At 40.0% G+C, this 15,155-nt stretch overlaps 1 long non-coding RNA gene across 1 annotated transcript in view; it reads left to right on the forward strand.

The window, feature by feature from the left end:
• Nucleotides 1-15,155, forward strand: part of LOC133609489 (uncharacterized) — a 70,214-nt gene that overhangs the window by 10,352 nt on the left and 44,707 nt on the right. Inside the window, exon 2 of the long non-coding RNA XR_009815720.1 lies at nucleotides 12,186-12,324. This is a non-coding gene — a long non-coding RNA (uncharacterized lncRNA). The remainder of the gene's footprint in view (nucleotides 1-12,185; nucleotides 12,325-15,155) is intronic.

A 15,155-nucleotide genomic window follows, 5' to 3' on the forward strand; every position in this document is an offset into this window, starting at 1 on the left:
TTTTGCTTAGTTAAAAAAAATACCCCTAACTTTTGTATTTTTTTTCCCTTGTTTTTGAACACTGACTTTTTGCAGTGTACATTTCTTGAAATCAGCAAACTTATACTAAAAACTAATTTATTGTTCTTAATAGAAAGGCAACAAGGCAACCGCTTGTTACTCTCGGCGTCTCCTAGCCGCTCAGGCAAATCATATTGTCTAAAGATGCATTTTTCCATCGATAATATGACATCATCGCGCCAAGTGCGTGCTCTTTCAATCAATTAGTGCGCATATATACAGCCCGGCCCCCGGACAAAATTGTTTTGATTGTGATTTTGAAGAATTTATCTGAATGTGCATGAACTATTTCTGTTCAAAATTGTTAGAAATATCACATGTTAAATGTTTAAATATTAACTGTCAGTTTACTGTACTACTATATGAGTACGTGTTTTCTATTGTTTCATTGAAAATAGAACAGCAAAGTCCATTTGGCTGTCATCTGTTTTAATTATGAGACACAATTGTGTCAAAGTCATGATGTTTTTTCATGCTTGAAATAAGAAATTATTACTTTAAAAAAGTAGTCTTATACAAACCCCGTTTCCATATGAGTTGGGAAATTGTGTTAGATGTAAATATAAACGGAATACAATGATTTGCAAATCCTTTTCAACCCATATTCAATTGAATGCACGACAAAGACAACATATTTGATGTTCAAACTCATACACTTTATTTATTTTTTGCAAATAATAATTAACTTAGCATTTCATGGCTGCAACACGTGCCAAAGTAGTTGGGAAAGGGCATGTTCACCACTGTGTTACATGGCCTTTCCTTTTAACAACACTCAGTAAACGTTTGGGAACTGAGGAGACACATTTTTTAAGCTTCTCAGGTGGAATTCTTTCCCACTCTTGCTTGATGTACAGCTTAAGTTGTTCAACAGTCCGGGGTCTCCGTTGTGGTATTTTAGGCTTCATAATGCGCCACACATTTTCAATGGGAGACAGGTCTGGACTACAGACAGGCCAGTCTAGTACCCGCACTCTTTTACTATGAAGCCACGTTGATGTAACACGCGGCTTGGCATTGTCTTGCTGAAATAAGCAGGGGCGTCCATGGTAACGTTGCTTGGATGGCAACATATGTTGCTCCAAAACCTGTATGTACCTTTCAGCATTAATGGCGCCTTCACAGATGTGCAAATTACCCATGTCTTGGGCACTAATACACCCCCATACCATCACAGATGCTGGCTTTTCAACTTTGAGCCTATAACAATCCGGATGGTTCTTTCCTCTTTGGTCCGGAGGACACGACGTCCACAGTTTCCAAAAACAATTTGAAATGTGGACTCGTCAGACCACAGAACACTTTTCCACTTTGTATCAGTTCATCTTAGATGAGCTCAGGCCCAGCGGAGCCGGCGGCGTTTCTGGGTGTTGTTGATAAACGGTTTTCGCCTTGCATAGGGGAGTTTTAACTTGCACTTACAGATGTAGCGACCAACCGTAGTTATTGACAGTGAATTTCTGAAGTGTTCCTGAGCCCATGTGGTGATATCCTTTACACACTGATGTCGCTTGTTGATGCAGTACAGCCTGAGGGATCGGAGATCACGGGGTTAGCTGCTTACGTGCAGTGATTTCTCCAGATTCTCTGAACCCTTTGTTGATATTACAGACCGTAGATGGTGAAATCCCTAAATTCCTTGCAATAGCTGGTTGAGAAACGATTTTCTTAAACTGTTCAACAATTTGCTCACGCATTTGTTGACAAAGTGTTGACCCTCGACCCATCCTTGTTTGTGAATGACAAAGCATTTCATGGAATCTACTTTTATATCCAATCAAGGCACCCACCTGTTCCCAATTTGCCTGTTCACCTGTGGGATGTTCCAAATAAGTGTTTGATGAGCATTCCTCAACTTTATCAGTATTTATTGCCACCTTTCCCAACTTCTTTGTCACATGTTGCTGGCATCAAATTGTAAAGTTAATGATTATTTGCAAAAAAAAAACGTTTATGAGTTTGAACATCAAATATGTTGTCTTTGTAGCATATTCAACTGAATATGTGTTGAAAATGATTTGCAAATAATTGTATTCCGTTTATATTTACATCTAACACAATTTCCCAACTCATATGGAAACGGGGTTTGTAGTAGGACTTACACCATTGCAGTACTTTTCCGTTTAGTCCAACCATGCTTTCAGTTTTCAACTTTATGTCATTGATAACTTTAATCAGAGCAGTCTCTGTTTTTTGATGAGAACAAAAACCTGATTGAAATGTATCAAATATTTTGTTGAATGTCAGGAATTGACTCAGTTGGTTGAAGACTATGGAAAAATGGCCGACGCGCACACATTTTTAGGACTTATGCAGATCTATATAGACGATTAGAAGACGAAACGACACTTCTACTTCCGGTTCAAAGGTTTAAACAGCCGAAATTCACACCATTTATGTGTCTTTGCATGTGTTTAATGAAAACTATTTGCTTTATAACCGTCAATGAACAATAATCCATAAATTAGCCGCACCAATTTATAAGCCACAGGGTTCAAAGCGTAGGGAATTTACGGTACATGTGTGAGACGGGATTTGGGGCACTGATCATTATGGATGGTTAACCACGCTATTACCATTCTTTCTTTCAATAGTAAACAAACTCCAGGCCTGCCTTGATAGTGAGTCAATATTCATGTTGTGTGTTTTAATGTTTTAAGTTCATATTTTGCTTTTCTTTGTTTCTACATGGGTATATAACATATTGCACTATAGTGCTAAAGAGAATCGGCCACAGAGTATATTCTGGGACAGTGGTATACATGCGGTATGTACATATGCTGCACTCAAATTTAGGCCAGATAATGTCACCCAGTGAAATCTGACGAGGGCCCACCTGTGCAATCAAGTTTATATTTACATCTAACACAATTTCCCATCTCATATGGAAACGGGGTTTGTACTTGTGAGTGTTGATGACACAGCTTTGCAACAGTTGACATTCTAGTTTCAAGCATGTTTTACTCAATATAGGTCATCAAATCTCAGCATTTAGGAGCAAATTACTTAAAACAAGTAAACCACTCTCACTTAAAATCTACTTAGTGAGAAGAATTATCTTATCAGACAGAAAATAAGCAAATATCACCCTTATTTGAGATATTTAATCTTTACTTAGATTTCAGTTTTTGCAGTGTGGCAACATTTAACCTCTCCGCCAGCCTTGAATTAGCTCTTATCTTCATCATCATCAAAACTTTTCGCTGAAGGAAAGTGAGACGGGTCCTCGCTGAGGAGATAGTCGGTAAAGGCTGCTGATGGACGGATGTCCTTCCAGTGGAAGTCAGGTCAGGTTGAGTACGTATGAACAAAAAAAAAGTAGAACATGGACCGTCTTTCTTTTATCAGAAAGTGGAGACATTTAAAGAGCGCCATATTTTTAGAAGCCCATCAACCTGGCCGTTTATATATAGCGCCATAAAATAGGCCTCTGTGTTTCCGTCTGAGGAGCGCCGAGGACCCGGGCCAGGATGTATGAGGCACATCACGCCGCCTCATTTAGATTGATGGACGCCGCCCGGCCTGTCAGCATGGCGACAAAATGATGCAGATTACCTCAGGAGCCCGCTGGGGAACGAGCAGCCAGGAGAGAAGCCGGTTTGTTTATGCACATCTGGCGGCTGGGTAGGGTGTGGAGCGACTTTGCTTCTCAAAGGCGAAAAAGAAAGTGGAAAAGAATGAAGTCTGGAAGAACAAAGAGAAAGTGCGCTACCCTCCCACCCACCGCTTTTCTCCCCGGGGTGTTCGTTAATCACCCTTTTAGATCCGTCAGCCGGTGGGTGGGCCCATTACCCTTCAACACTGGCAAGAGACAGCGCTGCCATTCCGAGCGCCGTCCCTCCCGGAACGTCACCGGAGCCGAGGAACACCGGAGTTAATGCATAAATAAACAAAATCAAGTGCAAGCGGGGGAGCTGGGGTGGTGCGATGCCAGGGATGCAAACTGCTCATTAGGACAAGGTGCCAGGAACCACGCTGTGTTCCGCACCCAGCCCTCGGAACAACCGGAGCCGGGCTCGGTGTGTGTGGATATGAAGACGCAGCATGGATCCGGCTTCAAAGTCCTCCCTAATGGTGGAAAAGAAACTCTAATCAATCCTTCAGAATTAACATTTTATTTTCAATTATAATGCTTCTTATTTTTGACGGTCTTCCTTTAAACATAGGAAATAATGTCGATCCAATTCATCTGTAACACAAACCCACCAAATGTAAAACATGTCATGGAGAATACTCACAGTCCTACATGCAGAAAACAAATAAATGATGATTATATATGTAAAAGAACATTGTACATTATCCCCCTTGGTGACAGAATCTAATTACTATTGTGAACTCGATAATATGTATTGTTTTATGTGAGTTACATTCTTTATATAATTACTAGAGATGTCCGATAATTATTCTAAAAAAAAAAAAGGGCTAAATACAATCAGTAGCAACACCAGCGCTGGAGAGAAGACCAAGCTGTCTAAAGTCTGGCACTTTTTCTGAAAATGGTCGCTATAGTCCAGTGATTTTCAACCTTTTTTGAGCGAAGGCACATTTTTTGTGTTGACAAAATCCGGAGGCACACCACCAGCAGAAATCATTAAACAACGAAACTCAGTTGACAGTAAAAAGTCGCAATTGTTGGATATGAATTTAAACCATAACCAAGCGTGCATCAATATAGCTCTTGTCTCAAAGTAGGTGTACTGTCACCACCTGTCACATCACGCCGTGACCTATTTGGAGTTTTTTGCTGTTTTCCTGTGTGTAGTGTTTTACTTCTTGTCTTGCGCTCCTATTTTAGTGGCTTTTTCTCTTTTTTTGGTATTTTCCTGGAGCAGTTTCAAGTCTTCCTTTGAGCGATATTTCCCGCATCTACTTTGTTTTTATCCTTCTTCGTGGGGACATTGTCGATTGTCATGTCATGTTCGGATGTACATTGTGGACGCCATCTTTGCTCCACAGTAAGTCTTTGCTGTCGTCCAGCATTCTGTTTTGGTTTACTTTGTAGCCAGTTCAGTTTTAGTTTCGTTCTGCATAGCCTTCCCTAATCTTCAATGCCTTTTCTTAGGGGCACTCACCTTTTGTTTATTTTTGGTTTAAGCATTAGACACCTTTTTACCTGCACACTGCCTCCCGCTGTTTCCGACATCTACAAAGCAATTAGCCACCTACTGATATGGAAGAGTATTACACGGTTACTCTGCGGAGCTCTAGACAGCACCAACACTCAACAACAACATATCATTTACAGACTATAATTACTGGTTTGCAAAAAATATTTTTTACCCCAAATCGGTGAAATTAGATAATCTCCCACAGCACACCAGACTGTATCTCATGGCACACTAGTGTGCCGCGGCACAGTGGTTGAAAAACACTGCTATAGTCTACACACAACCTTGCTGCCCCGCCTTAGTGGAGATGTCAAACCGAAAGTTAACTTAGTGTGTGTGTGTGTTGGACACACACACACACACTCTTGTCTACTCTCGCTCTATACGCACATGGTACGGCTAGAGAGAATGGTGCGTGTGTGTGTGTGTGTGTGTGTGTGTGTGTGTGTGTGTGTGTGTGTGTGTGTGTGTGTGTGTGTGTGTGTGTGTGTGTGTGTGTGTGTGTGTGTACAGTACAGATAAGAAACAAGCTGAGAACATTGTGTTTATCTCTTCAAGCAAAACAAAAGCCAAAGTGAGTAACTTCTAAGGCAGTACATTTTTCCCAAAGGTGTAAAATTATTCCTTTGACAATTGTTCCGATTTCCCACAGAAAAAAGTGCACATGATTCACTGGGCTGTGCGTTTTTATAAAGCTAACGTAGTAACATTGAACATGTTTTGCAACTTTCAACATTGTCAGCTTCATCAGCTTGTTTCGTTTCAAAAAGTGCTAAGTTTTTCTGTTTTCAGCTCGGGTGGTAAAGTGGTTGGCCCCCAACTTAATGGTTGGGAGTTCGAACCTCGGTCCCCCTGTAACAATGTTGAAGTACCGTATTTTTTGGATAATAAATCGCAGTTTTTTTCATAGTTTGGCCAGGGGTGCGATTTATACTTTGGAGCGACTTATGTGTGAAATTATTAACACATTACCGTAAAATATCAAATAATATTATTTATCTCATTCACCGTAAGAGACTAGACGTATATCAGCAATCGTCACACACACACGTCAACCGTTTTTTATGCGTCATATAACTTACTTGCCAACCTTGAGACCTCCGATTTCGGGATGGGGGGGCGTGGTTGGGGTGGGGGCGTGGTTGGGGGGCGTAGTTAAGAGGGGAGGAGTATATTTACAGCTAGAATTCACCAAGTCAAGTATTTCATATATATATATATATATATATATATATATATATATATATATAAAACACTTGACTTTCAGTGAATTCTAGCCATATATATTTATTTTATTATATATATATATATATATAAATAAGAGAAATACTTGAATTTCAGTGTTCATTTATTTACACATATACACACACATAACACTCATCTACTCATTGTTGAGTTAAGGGTTGAATTGTCCATCCTTGTTCTATTCTCTGTCACTATTTTTTCTAACCATGCTGAACACCCTCTCTGATGATGCATTCTGATTCGTCTCCTTGTTGTGTGCGCAGTTGTGCACTGCACTCTCTAAAAGCCGTAGATGTTATTGTCACATATGCATGTACAGTAGATGGCAGTGTTGTTCTGTTTAAGAGTGTCACAACATTGCTGTTTACGGCAGCCGAACTGCTTTACGGTAGACGAAAACGTGACTGCTGTTGTTGTGTGTTGTTGCCGCGCTGGGAGGACGTTAATGAAAGTGCCTAACAATAAACCCACATAAGAAACCAAGAGACTCGCCCTCCATCATTCTACAGTTATAACGTCATTGGGCAGGCACGCTGTTTTATTGTGGGAAAGCGGACGTGAAAACAGGCTGTCGACACGTCACTCAGGAAGAATTTCGGGAGATTTTCGGGAGAAAATTTGTCCCGGGAGGTTTTCGGGAGAGGCGCTGAATTTCGGGAGTCTCCCGGAAAATCCGGGAGGGTTGGCAAGTATGACTTATTCAGCCTGTTGTTCACTATTCTTTATTTATTTTAAATTGCCTTTCAAATGTCTATTCTTGGTGTTGGGTTTTATCAAATAAATTTCCCCCAAAAATGCGACTTATACTCCAGTGCGACTTGTATATGTTTTTTTTTTCTTCTTTATTATGCATTTTCAGCCGGTGCGATTTATACTCCAGAGCGATTTATAATCCGAAAAATACGGTATCCTTGAGCAAGCTACTGAACCCTCGGTTGCCCCTGATCATCAGTATGTGAATGTGGTAATGGTGTCAGAGTACCTTGGAGGTAGAAACTTGCGATACGACTATAATCCATTCACCATTTTGTGCAAAATTTGCAAAAATCTACAACAACAAAAAAGATGATTCAGCTCGTATTTAGTGGCTGCAGTGAGCACTTTTTGCACGTCCGTCCAAACTTTTGCTCATTATAACACTGCGACCTGCACTTAGTTTTTATTACAGCAACAGGAGAAATAACATCTCACACAGAATGCCATAAAACATTCCTCATTTCTACTGTAGTTACAGCGAATCCAAAGATTTCATGCTTCCTATATTTATATTATCTATTCATCCATCCATTTTCTACCGCTTGTCCCGTTCGGGGTTGCGGGGGTGCTGGAGCCTATGTCAGCTGTATCATTATTATTATTAGAGATGTCCGATAATATCAGACTGCCGATATTATCAGCCGATAAATGCTTTAAAATGTAATATCGGAATTTATCGGTATCGGTTTCAAGAAGTAAAATGTATGACTTTTTAAAACATCGCTGTACGGAGTGGTACACGGACATAAGGAGAAATACAGAGCAGTTGCGTCTCCCAGTCATACCTGCCAACCTTCCCGATTTTCCCGGGAGACTCCCAAATTTCAGTGCCCCTCCTGAAAATCACCCGGGGCAACCATTCTCCCGAATTTCTCCCGATTTCCACCCAGACAACAATATTGGGGGCGTGCCTTAAAAGCACTGCATTTGCGTGCCGGCCCAATCACATAATATCTACGGCTTTTCACACACACAAGTGAATGCAATCCATACTTGGTCAACAGCCATACAGGTCACACTGAGGGTGGCCGTATAAACAACTTTAACACTGTTACAAAAAACTGTTTTGGCTGAAGTTGAACACTTATTGCTCCTAATCCTACAAACAAAGTCAAATACGAGATGAGCTTCCGAAAAAATATGAATTGTGTTGATTCAAGGTCAACAGCCATACAGGTCACACTGAGGGTGGCCTTATAAACAACTTTAACACTGTTACAAATATGCGCCACAATGTGAACCCACACCAAACAAGAACGACAAACACATTTCGGGAGAACATCCGCACCGTAACACAACATAAACACAAAAGAACAAATACCCAGAACCCCTTCCGGGACGCTACAATATACACCCCCCCGCTACCACCTAACCACACCTTAACCCCGCCCACCTCAACCTCCTCATGCTCTCTCAGGGAGAGCATGTCCCAAATTCCAAGCTGCTGTTTTGAGGCATGTTAAAAAAAATAATGCACGTTGTGACTTCAATAATAAATATGGCAGTGCCATGTTGGCATTTTTTTCCACAACTTGAGTTGATTTATTTTGGAAAACATTGTTTAATGCATCCAGCGGACATCACAACAAAATTAGGCATAATAATGTGTTAATTCCACGACTGTATATATCGGAATAGGTTTTAAGAGTTGGACAATATCGGGATATCGGCAAAAAAGCCATTAACGGACATCTCTAATTATAATTATTTTTCATTTTATTCCTGTCACAAACGTATCTATCTCTCCGCCTCCTTTAGTTCTGTGCACATGTGTGTACTTACTACCATCACTGTTTAGTTCTCCAAAAACATAGATTGTTATATTTTGCTAACATTGAAAGATTAGCATCAATACGAATGGCCCATCGAATCCTAAATAACACTGCACCAGTGCCACTTAAGCACTTTGTCCAGTTTACATCTGCTGTGACAACTAGAAACACATGAGCCTCCACCAGGGGGCAGTGTAGCGTACCCAGATGTAAAACCTCTTTTGCACGATCAGCCTTTTCATATAAAGCGATAAAGGAATGGAACGACCTCACAACAAACTTGAAAAGTCTAACAGATTGCTCTTCATTCACAATTGAAGTTAAAAAAGTGGCTTTGGAGCAATCAAAGTTGCTCACACGGTCACTGAGGTGGGCACTATGATTGTCATGTCAACTTAATGTGTATTATATTTATGCTTGAGAACATTTTGGTGTAAGATGTCAGGTGTGTGTGCTAAAATGATGGTTGTTTTTACAAATGATGACAGATGTGAACAAGAGCATGTATTGTCTTTGTGTTATGATGTAAAGGAGGGGTGGTTGTATTGTATAATAAGTATGTGTCAATGGAAGGGCATTTTATGACTTTTCTTAATTTGATTACATGCTATAGTATGATTTTATTGTTATCATTTTACTGCAGGATTTTTGTATCTCTTTAATTTAGGTAGCCAGGGACTGCAGATGAAAATGAACTCTTTAGCACAGTGGCACATGGGTGCCTCACAATACAAAGGTCCTGAGTTCAATCCCGGGCTTGGTATCTTTCTGTATGGAGTTTGCATGTTCTCCCCGTGACTGCGTGGGTTCCCTCCGGGTACTCCGGCTTCCTCCCACCTCCAAAAACATGCACCTGGGGATAGGTTGATTGGCAACACTAAATTGGCCCGAGTGTGTGAATGTGAGTGTGAATGTTGTCTGTTTATCTGTGTTGGCCCTGCGATGAGGTGGCGACTTGTCCAGGGTGTACCCCGCCTTCCGCCCGAATGCAACTGATATAGGCTCCAGCAGGGGCGTCACTAGCTTTTAAGGACAGGGGGGAATAGCCCCCAGGAGATGCACAGGGTGTGAGCGAACGTAGCGCACGAGCACAAAACTTCACAAACGGCTAATAAAGACTTAGAAATGATTCATTGTTATTATTATTATTTTTAAAAAATGCACAGGATGAAATGAAATGCTCCCCGGGACGATGGCTTTTAACCATTTTTTTTCTTTTTCTTTTTATGTATTTATTCAGTTTACATTTTATATTAAATGTCTTGGTTTTTCCTCCCTCTGAAAATCCTATGTAATGTTTAACAAGCCATCCTATAATAATACAACAGCTATTAATGTAACAATACAATAAAACAAATATATTTAATGATATTTTTTTCATTATTTTAACAATAGGCTAATGTATATTACTTTATATAGATTCTACAAGAAACACAAAACTTAAAAACTAAATTATTTACAATTGCACACACAAGGTTTCGTGCAGCTTCACTCATTGTAAAGGAAGATAATGTGCTTCGTACACCTGCAGGACCGCAAGCAAGGTCGCAGAGAAAATGCGGACTGGAGTTTGAGTGATATGGGCATTTTCTATATGAACAAGTGGAATGGATTGGATACCGACGCACTAAAGGGGCTCTCAACCTTACGCTATGAAGTGAGGGGAAACTGAGTGAATAATAACAGGTTATATGATTTATTTAAACTCATATTCGGGCCGCTTTATAATGAATATGTCGGCATGTATTTGTAAAAAAATATATATATATATACTGTATATAACACCAAATTATTTAGGGGGGCTTAAGAATATTTTAGGGGGGCTCATAGGCCTAACAACGCCAATGGGCTCCAGCACCCCCCGCGACCCCGAAAGGGACAAGCTGTAGAAAATGGATGGATGGATGGATGGTGCAGAACATTTCTGTCTTTGAGCTTAATGTTTCTGTGCATTGTCCCTTCATATAAAGACTAAACTAAACTACTACCTCTACCATTTGGATTCTTTCTTTAAACACTCAATTTATTGCACCCAAGAACTAGTTTATTATGTGCACTGTGCCAATACAAAATACGAAAACCGGGGCAAAATACCAGATCGAAAAGTGAGCTGAATGAAGTCTATTGATGACATGTTTTTACATTGTAACGACTTGCAGGTTCCCAAATGAGCAAAACGACTCATTACCTTAATTGATCTGCTCTTAAATTGTCAATAAATAAGCAACCAATTACACGGTGTCATCTGGTCTGTGGGTAAAAGTGTGTGTGTGTTTGACCTCTGGCTTCATCACTGACTGTTTTATTTGAGAGTCATTATGAGTTAAAAAGAGAAGTCTTTGTTTTCTCAATAATTCCCTGCTAATGTAGACGGTTTGACTTTGTTTCCACTGTATGGCACACCATAAGTTATATTGACTTGAAATTTCTCAATTTCCTTAAAAAAAAAATAACGACAACAACAACCAACTGCAGCTTTGGAATGTTTAGCCACATCACCACACACTTTTTGATCGCTTAAGAGGTAGGATTGGATTTTTTTCCTCGTTTTGAACGATGCACTTTGTACAGACATTACGTCCAGAGTGCTTTTCAAGTGGATTTAATGAGTGGATGTCACAGCAGTAAGACAGCATGAAATAATTGAATCAGATGGCAAATATGTGAAGTTGTGAAGAAATCCATGAAAGCTGCTGTTTATCATAGCTAGACAAACAATTTAAACCTTTAGAATGTGTTGGTGAGAGAAAATGTATATTTTTTAAGTATAGTCGTACACCAACGTACAAGTATTTTGACGTGCAGTTTCTTTTTTTTTCATTTACAAAAATCACACAGAATATTAATCAGTCCAACAAAATAATGCTCTATCTATAGAACAATCCCAATTCCAAACGAATCCTCGCCCCGCAACACTCCGAATAGCAATCCACACAGCAATTGAGAAGACACACAAATACATCAAGAATACATGAATAATATCAACATTAGTATCAACAAATAATAATAATTATAATTATAACAATAACATCAAAGGAGTGATTAAAAACATTAAACAAACAAATCATATTTTAATGCTTTAAGTTGCTAGCATAGTCCGCATCGCTTGAAAGTGCAGCCAGAATGGACATTTATCCATGAAAATATGAAAAAGCTGCCACTGTATTGGACGTATTTCAGTTTGTTTTGTCTAGTCCTGACTTAACAAATTAGATGATTGAGTATTTTTTTTTTGGGCACACAGACACAACCTTCCGTCAACTCTGACCTCCGGTCCGTCACTGAAAGATGTCCGTGTGCAACATAAACAACAATAACAGTTCCTGTTGGTTCACGAAGGAGAAGCAGCCTGGAGGTAACACCAACACAAGTCAGCTCCCAAGGTACATTCTGAAAATTATTATTTCATTATTTTGAACTGTATTATTTTTCATAAAATATTTATTATCCAAAAGTTTTTTTTTCTTTTAAAAGGCATGTTACGTGGTAAAATTGTGTTGTTTTGTGAGGGCCCTAGCACTGATTAGATTTGTTTTAATATATTTAAATGGTCGTGGCTGGTTTGAGATTTGAGTGTTTTGTCAATGAATCAATCAATCAATGTTTATTTATATAGCCCTAAATCACAAGTGTCTCAAAGGGCTGCACAAGCCACAACGACATCCTCGGTACAAAGCCCACATAAGGGCAAGGAAAAACTCACCCCAGTGGGATGTCGATGTGAATGACTATGAGAAACCTTGGAGAGGACCGCATATGTGGGTAACCCCCCCCCCCCCTCCCTCTAGGGGAGACCGAATGCAATGGATGTCGAGTGGGTCTGACATAATATTGTGAGAGTCCAGTCCATAGTGGATCCAACATAATAGTAAGAGTCCAGTCCATAGTGGGGCCAGCAGGACACCATCCCGAGCGGAGACGGGTCAGCAGCGCAGAGATGTTCCCAGCCGATGCACAGGCGAGCGGTCCACCCCGGGTCCCGACTCTGGACAGCCAGCACTTCATCCATGGCCACCGGACCTGTGCCCCCCCCCTCCACAAGGAAGAGGGGAACAGAGGAGAAAAGAAAAGAAACGGCAGATCAACTGGTCTAAAAGGGGGGTCTATTTAAAGGCTAGAGTATACAAATGAGTTTTAAGATGGGACTTAAATGCTTCTACTGAGGTAGCATCTCTAATTGTTACCGGGAGGGCATTCCAGAGTACTGGAGCCCGAATAGAAAACGCTCTATAGCCCGCAGACTTTTTTGGGCTCTGGGAATCACTAATAAGCCGGAGTTCTTTGAACGCAGATTTCTTGCCGGGACATATGGTACAATACAATCGACAAGATAGGACGGAGCTAGACCGTGTAGTATTTTATACGTAAGTAGTAAAACCTTAAAGTCACATCTTAAGTGCACAGGAAGCTAGTGCAGGTGAGCCAGTATAGGCGTAATATGATCAAACTTTCTTGTTCTAGTCAAAAGTCTAGCAGCCGCATTTTGTACCAATTGTAATCTTTTAATGCTAGACGTAGGGAGACCCGAAAATAATACGTTACAGTAGTCGAGACGAGACGTAAAGAACTCATGAATAATGATCTGATTAACTGACTCCTCACCCGGACTAGCAGGCTCTGTAATTGCCTGTGACCAGGCTTGCTCTAGTGTAGTTAGTCAAATGTGACTTAAACAGTAGTCTATGTTTTTAGACAGGATGATGGCGCCTTCCTGGTTAGGGTGAAGGCCGTCTCTCATCAGCAAGCCTGGTTTTCCCCAGAAAGAGGGCCAATTATCAATAAACGTTAGTCCCTGTTGTCTACAGAAGCTAGCCAGCCACTTGTTAAGCGAGACTAATCTGCTATATCTCTCATCATTGCCTCTCGCAGGCAGGGAGACAATTACTCGATGCCTGGACATCTTTCTAGCGAGATCACAAGTCCTGGCTATGTTTTGTATTATATATATTATAATAAAATTATAATTTTTGCATTTATTATTTTAACATTTGGTATGAGTAAAAAAAAAAAACAAGCTTGAATGTGAACTTTCTTGGTCATAGCATTTCAAAAATGTTCATGCCATGCTTTACTGTGTCTCTCATTATATCAATATATTAGTACATTTATGTTGTTGCAACCTTTCCCTTTTAGATCGTTTGAGACATGGAAATGTTTTTGTTTTGAATGACACACTTTACACAGAAACATAAAGTGTAAAGTGATTTTAAGTGGATTTAATAACTCAATGTCATAACATAATTCAATCAGATGCCCAACGGGTGGTACAAATATGATGAAACAAAGTAGCAAAAAATAGAGCAGTAAACAAAGAATATGGCACCCAAGCCTGTCCTCTCCTCCACTCGCACGTAAATGCACACACACACACATGCCCATGTGACCAACAAACATTGATTGATTGATTGAGACTTTTATTAGTAGGTTGCACAGTGAAGTACATATTCCGTACAATTGACCACTAAATGGTAACACCCGAATAAGTTTTTCAACTTGTTTAAGTCGGGGTCCACTTAAATTGATTCATGATACAGATATATACTATCATATATACTATCATCATAATACAGTCATCACACAAGATAATCATCAGGGTATATACATTGAATTATTTACATTATTTACAATCCGGGGGGGGGGTTAGGTTTGATTGTTATCATCAGTCATCAACAATTGAGAACAGAGAAATGGATATTGAAACAGTGTAGGTCTGACTTGGTAGGATATGTACAGCAAGTAGTGGTTATAGAGAGAGAGAGAGAGAGATCAGAAGGCATAAGAAAAAGTATCTACATTTGATTATTTACATTTGATTATTGACAATCCGGGGAGGGTGTTAGTTTAGGGTTGAAGTTGCCTGGAGGTGTACTTTTATTGCGGTTTTGAAGGAGGATAGGGATGCCCTTTCTTTTATACCTGTTGGGAGCGCATTCCACATTGATGTGGCATAGAAAGAGAATGAGTTAAGACACACCCACACAGTGCTCCTTGAACCCCTTATTCCGTCTCCAGAAATGATGTATTCACCAGCATCTCTTTGAGGAAACGTCAGAAATGGAATAAGAAACAATAGATGATATTGTGGGGCTAATCGCATCAAATTGGATTTAGGATTGTATAAAATAGATACTTTACTATTAGGAGATGCTGTAAGACCTGGCGGAAGTCTGCACTCCCCCGAATCCTCTTATCGAACTGATTCCTTATCAATTCT

Source organism: Nerophis lumbriciformis, linkage group LG07 (genome assembly GCF_033978685.3).
Source record: "Nerophis lumbriciformis linkage group LG07, RoL_Nlum_v2.1, whole genome shotgun sequence".
Taxonomy (NCBI): domain Eukaryota; kingdom Metazoa; phylum Chordata; class Actinopteri; order Syngnathiformes; family Syngnathidae; genus Nerophis; species Nerophis lumbriciformis.